Below are 7,130 nucleotides of genomic sequence, written 5' to 3'. Positions count from 1 at the left end.
TTTTTATCAATGTGAAAAACAATTATATCGAATTTACCTTTCCTGGGAAACTCCTGGTATTTAGATAAATTTAATTATTTTTATATTAATTTTTATTCATGCAAGAAAGCGTCCTAAATAATCAAAAAGACTTTGAGAAGAATTAATTAGAAACAATCGACCGGTCTGACAACCTTTTGATGTTTTTTCGAGTTTATAATTTTTCGTGTAAATTAGTAAGCAATTAATTTAGATAGCACATGAAAAAAAGTTTTTAGTTAAAAATTTATTATCAGTTTACAGTACTACAAAGTTATTTTGTTAAAACATTTATTACCACTGTTAAACTTTACCTGCTATTATCAACTAACATTATTTGAGGAACAAAACAAAATTTTTATAATCTTTAGACCAGATGACACGTTGAGAAAATTTTTCTATAATGTTTTCATTATGTTTTCACAATGTTTTTCCATAATGTTTAGTGTAGTGGACTTTTATTCCCTAAAATTGAAAAGATTTTAGGAATTAAGAACTGCCACTGTAAATTTAAAGCAACATAGAACAAATGTTTCCAACTGAACGAATCCTTTGGTATAGCAGTAGATTCGAACAAAAACTCAGTCAGCATAGATGGAGAAAAACTTCGCATTTGATATATTCCAACAAAATAATACAAATATTGGACCTTTTTTGTTTTTTTTGTTGTTTTTCAGAAGAAACGCCGCTATTCCATTATAGAACAAACATCAAATGATTATTTTAAGTTATACAATGAACTTTGGGTAACCATACTAATCCAAGGGAAACTGAAATGAACATACTTAAGCAGTCTTGACTCATCGGTGACTATACTCCATACTGTTTTCTTTGTTGTTTAGATTTCAGTGGAAACTAAATTTTTCTGTCAAAAAAATGTACTTTTCGTAGCTTGCTTTTATCTCGTGCTATCAAAAATAATCTAATTATCACATACCTAAATTGCGAAATGGTCTCACACATACTGACCACTAGATCGGCTTTGACGGTCTGTATCAACTGTTTATTTTAGCAATTAAAAGAAATTAAAAATTTCAAGATGCTCGAACTGAGAAAAAAAATTTCTGTTTATTTGTTAATGAATTTGATGCCAGTTATGCCATAACTGTTTCAAATCGAAGCACTAAAAATTGATATCAACAAACAAATAGGCAACATTGTATTTTTTTTTGTAAGAATGATTTCAATTGTTATACAAAAAGTTTTGTATATCATTGAAACTCTATCTTTTTTTTAAAAACACTCATCACAATCTGATTGTAATTTTTTGTCATGTTATTTATAAAGACTAAAGATACAAAGTGATGAGGTAAATTGAAGATCTTTTGCAGTTTTTATCTGACTTCAATGAACTTTCATGATGCCTGTTTGTCCAATTTCAGTTTTCTGATTACTTTTTTCCTACCAATGAGCAAAAAATTAGATCATTGCAATTGTTGATTGCGTCTCGTGCTAATTCTTCAATTTTAAATTGTTGATTTTGGTGATTTTCTGTCCACACATTAGAAAAACAAACTCTGATTTACTGTTCATTGAGTATACGTTTCTGTAGAGCAAACTACAACTTCAATAAAAAGCATAATTCATGATTTTACCCTCTAAATTAAGTAAATCAAAAACTAGTAAAATGACAAGAAATTTCTCTCTTTTCTTTCTATGGGTTTTTAAACATAGTTTGGCAGTTGTTATAATTCATGTTCGGTCAAATTTACATTGTAAACGAACGAAACCGTTTAATTCATGTACAAATGGCTGTTTTTTTTCGGAGCTCCAAACGAAAACATTTGAAACTACTTTAATTTTTTAAGTGACCGTCCTCTCTGAAAAATTTTTCAAATTGATTTTCTCGTTTCTGCTAATTGAGATTAATTGTAAGCTAAAAAAAAAATTTGCGAAAAACAAATCTATATTAAACCAAAAGGTGTTTAATTGAGAAATGGTAGTGAGCTTTCTTTTAAATTTTCTGAGTGCTTGGAGATTTTAATTTTTGTCAATAGTTTTTGGTAAAAAGATCTCCGCTGGTTAACTGTCAAAATTCATTGAATTTTTCCAGTTTTCTAAAAATTAACTAATTTTACATCCAATTGACCCTTGCGGCTTTGCCTCGTTATATCTATCTCCTTTCATATATTCTTTCAAACTTTTGATGTGTTCCAATTTTTTAATTTGCATGAACAATATTTTTATTTCAACAAAACAAACTTATTTTTCCAGAGCAATGCGCCAAACAAAAAGTGAACTGCAGAGCAACACTCGGATTTGCAAAATATGACAGAATAAAAAGTTAACCACAAAACCAATTTGTTCTGATTATTAACCACAAAAAACCTTTGATCAAATTTGTACCAAATTCTCTGCAAAAGTTTTTACCCATGCTTCCTCTTCTACTTTCCCCATACCCAAGGAATTCCTGCCGACACATTTATTTAAAAGAAATTTACTGGTTTTGTTATCATTTTGTTTAAAATATAAATATTTTTCGTTGAGGCCACTCAATTATTTTCAAAGATATGGATATAGTTTCAACGGAGAACATTGAGAAAAAAATTGGCTGATCAGAAACATTGCAAAGGGTCAACGTGTTATCAGTGGCCACTTAAATTTCGCTCAGTCTAAATACGATTAAGGAAAAGTTCTCACATAGTCCAAATATTCTTCAAAGCGCTCTCCAGTTGACGACTTAATTATCTTGCTAATAAAATTTGATGTGTTCTCTATTAAAAAATTCAATAATCTACTTCAGAGACAATGAAAATACTAACTGGCAACGCTGCGAAAGATATATTATAGGAATTTAGAGTAGAACAGTGCAGAAAATAGTAAAAAACCAGAAAATTGTTTATTCGTATGTCTCTGCTTCTTATAAGAAAAAATCTAAAATCTGAAAACCAAAGTCTGTATCATATCGCATTTTGGTCTGGGCGGGTCTTTTCATAAGCGTTTTTGATCGAGCGCATGAACGCTGCGAAAATTTCATTACGATGCACAGGTATAACCAAATCGTCACGGGCAGATATGCCCGATGCGTGTATCTCGTGTTCGTTTTTACTATGTTAATACATTGAAAGGAAGAATATTGCGGAAAACAGCTACTTTAGCAGAAAGCGGCAAAATGGAAGGGAATATAGCCGCGAAATACAAGTACAATTTTAATTACCTATTTTTCGCGGGAGTTGTATCACGCATCCGCTCCATTTTTGTATCGTTTTTTCGCACGCAATGTAGCTCGATTTCGCATATAATCCGCAATTAAGCCTAACTTAATTACTACTTAATTAATTAAGAATAATTTATTACTATTAGTCTATTAGTAGTACTTTATTACTACTTTATTACTACTTATAGTACTTTATTGCTACTTATTACTACTTATTAGTACTTTTTATTACTACTTATTAAAATCAGCCAGTCCCACATTGATATACAAACCCTTTGATGTGCAATGGATTTTTCAGAAAAAAGTCAGTTTTTGTGGTTGCATGTATTTAAAGCACTTTAAAGCTTTGAAAGCTTTAATTAAATCTTTAGTAAAGTGCTTATTGCATGATCAAAATGCGCGCGAATAATAGATACCTAAACTGAGCGGAAACGTGCTACAAGATTTGTTAGCTACTTTTTGCACCGAATGTTCTTTTATTTCGCAAAATTGGCGGAACCCTTTTTGCGAAAAGTAAGATACAAAGAATGTCTCCTAATTTTGTTCATTGTATGTATCTAATTTTCGAGCCAATGTTACTAAGGCGGAAATTTTGGGGTATACTTCTGCATCGTAATGTTGAATGAGGCAAATTCTGGATCACAGGCATTATTGGTCTGCCTGGGTAATTTCATAGGCAAAAATGATCTGCATGGTTATTTTCATAGGAATTTTTGAACGAGGACCTCAACCTGGGTAATCTTTGCAAAACGTACAATACCAGATTAAAATATTGTGACTGTCAGGAACGCAGTCAAAACGGAGAAAGGTGCAAACACAAAACAAAGAATTTAGTATTACTGAGAGTGGACAGGCGACACGCGCCTGTTCAAATAGAAGATTGTTTTTTTTATTAAGACATCTCCCAAAATCCTTGAAGAAGAAATCTGAAGGAAAAGATAGGTCGGAGACCTCTAAGAAGAATCAGAAAACCATAGTCGTCAGTTCTAACAAACAATCGAAGGAGAGTCCAAAATATTAATCAAATTTCCCGTCGTTAAAAGATAAAATTCTTCTTAAAATGTGCTATGTTCTGCTCTCTACTTTACAAAAAAAGAAAATTAGGAAAAATTCTACCTTATTTTTACCCCAACATGAAATTATATTAACTCTGTGATAGTAAATTTAACTTTTTCATGCACAACTGCAAAACCAAAAACCTAATATAAATAAACTTGGACAGTCTAGAACGAGGGATGGAGAGAAAAAAGACGTTTAAAACGAAAAAAATAAATAAAAAATCAATTATTTCAAGAGACTTACCAAACAAATACTTCCTTGCAACTATATCAATACTTCATCCAAGCCATGATATTGCTTGTTGTGCTTTTGTAAAACATGCCACTTCAGTTGAACTTCCAAATTCCTCTTTCCAGAAACATATTTCTCTTGAATCCAGCTTATTGAGAAGCATTCACGAGAAAAATAAATTTACCATTGGCGTCTTCGAAACCTGGATGCGTTTTAATTCCACATAAACATAAATGTTATCAACACAAAAATTCTAAGCTCAACTTCGTGGCGACGGGAAGAGGCTACTTTTTTAGAAGATCAATACAGAGTGTTCTAGTTCCAAAAATCTTCAAAAAGTCTTAGCTGAAATATGATCATTTGTCGCAGTCAATTCAAATCTTGCTAGTGAAATCGAGGAAAAGATGCATCTAAACTGGTAGAATCATTGATCTACACAGAATCGGTTTGATTACTGGTGCGGTAAACCAAGGAAGAAAATTAAAATTGTGAAAATATGTTATTATTGGAGAAGAGGAAGGGCCCTTTAACTTTGCGAATTCCTTCTTGCCAAAAGAGCAGCATAGAAAAATCATTAGTGGAACTATTTATGGATGGAGAAACATTTTTGCATCTTCGAACAATATAAGCAGAACATTATATTGCTTTTCGGTTTTTGTTGGTTTTCCGATACAAAAACTTTTCATTAAATAGTTTTATCTGAAGCTTTTGAATGCATAGAATGAAACTTGGGTAAATATAAAAATCCATAGAACTCCAAAAACATGTTTTCTCCCATTTTAAACTTTTCATAAACCTCAATAATTTTTCTGCCAATTGTACTCAAAACTGCTGTTTCTTTTACCGAGTTCGGTTGAAATTGACTTTTTGCCATTGAAACAAGATCTTTTTAAAAACTTTTCCTTTAGTTTTTTCCAAAAAAAAAGTTCCCACCAACACACACAAATTGATCTCAAAACCAGCTCTGTTGGATCTGCTGAAAATATTGTAGAACACAGAGACACCAAAAAATTCAAGATGATTTCTATGAAAGGTGCTTCTTTTAAAAGAGTAAATTTATCTATTTCTTGAAGCATGCAATAGCAAAGAAAATTGAGACGGGAAACATTGTATCGAGAAAATTGAAACACAATATTATCAATCGAAGACAAAGACAGGGAACACGTATTAAATTTTCGTAAAAACTGTTATCATTTGGTATATAAAAACACTTCTTGGCATTAAAATTCTAAAATTTTGTCAACTTCAATAAAAATCAAAGCACCTTGATGGACACGAGTTAGCGAATCTACAAAAACTTGAACATAAAAAGGGATGAAGCGAATGACCGAAAGATACAACAGCATTTCAAAAAACAGTAGTTTCTCTGGTCTTTAGTGAAGCATTCGATACATTGTCTCACTCAGGAGATCTTACTGAAAGAAGAACGTACGGGAGTCCTTGAGGTGGTACCGATTGTTTTTCATGCTTTTTGGAAAATTGAAAACAACTGGTTCAAGTGAATATTTTCCTATCAGGATATCGACTAATTAAGTGGGGCGTGCCTCAAGAATTCATTCATGGGCCATTGGTGTTTGTTCTTTATGTAAATGATCTGTCGGATCAACGCAGATTTGTTAATGTTTCCTGTTTACAAACGATACCATTCTTTTATACAGTTCTCTTTTGTTCCATGACAGTGCTATTACTTCTGGTATACAAAAATTTATTTTGCTGGCTGAACAAAAAAAATGATCTCAACTGAATGTGAAAAAATCCAAACTTATGTGGTCTGGGAACGAAAACTCAGAAAGTAATGCTTTAGAAACTGAAATATTAGCAAATTGTCAAAATGTCAAATATCTGGATGTGATAATAGATGATGGCTTTACGCTCAAACGGCACGTCAGTAATGTTTTCAATAAGATTTCGTCTCTTCGTCTTTCTTTGTGCCAATTTCTAAAGAACACAAAAATGCTAAGAATAATAATTTTCAAAGTTTTCCGTTATAGATGAATTCTGTTTAAAAACTCTTGTAATTTAAATGTTGACAATCCTTATATTGTTGCGCTGCCAAAAACATTTACCTTTTTCCAAAAAGACAATGTTTCCAAATGATTACTTGAACCTGTTGTATGTTCCAAAACGTTGTGTTCAGCAAACCAGCAGTGTCCTTTAAGGTATGAAACACCTCTTCTCCAGGCGCCGCTCTATTTTGCCAAACCATTTCTTGAAAACAGGTTTGACTTTTGGTCGGAGAAAGAGTCACCATAGGACATACAGGTTTACAGACAACTTGAAGCTTAATGTTCTTCCTAATAGAAATCTTTTCTAATTTTTCAACAAAAACAATTTGCTTTTTCTATACACTCCTCTTTTTAAATTGATTATTACTTTGAGCCTTCCTTGCAAAAAATTTCCTTTTCGTCGGTTTTCATTTTTTGTATTAACTTTTATTTTTTGCTTCTCATGATCAGAGCCCTGAATAAATTTAATTCTTCTCTTTTGATTCTGCTGCTGACTCAAAATATTTTTAGTGAAGCCAAGTTAAATGACTATCTCTTAGGAGAGAGGCTTTCTTTGCGTTTTATTCATCAGAGACAGCTGAACGATTCCTTATGTTTTTGTAATTCCTTGCTTAAGATTGAAAATCATTAGAGATGGGTGCACGGCTTCTTATGTTTTT

General features: G+C 31.8%; 1 protein-coding gene across 1 annotated transcript in view; it reads left to right on the top strand.

The window, feature by feature from the left end:
* Positions 1-7,130, top strand: part of LOC142339444 (uncharacterized) — a 512,010-nt gene that overhangs the window by 449,227 nt on the left and 55,653 nt on the right. The gene's annotated exons all lie outside the window — the stretch shown is intronic.

The sequence above is a fragment of the Convolutriloba macropyga genome, chromosome 5 (assembly GCF_964194025.1).
Source record: "Convolutriloba macropyga chromosome 5, txConMacr16.3, whole genome shotgun sequence".
Taxonomy (NCBI): Eukaryota; Metazoa; Xenacoelomorpha; order Acoela; family Convolutidae; genus Convolutriloba; species Convolutriloba macropyga.
The sequence above is the reverse complement of the archived record's forward strand: the minus strand, read 5'-3'. Positions and strand labels throughout refer to the sequence as shown.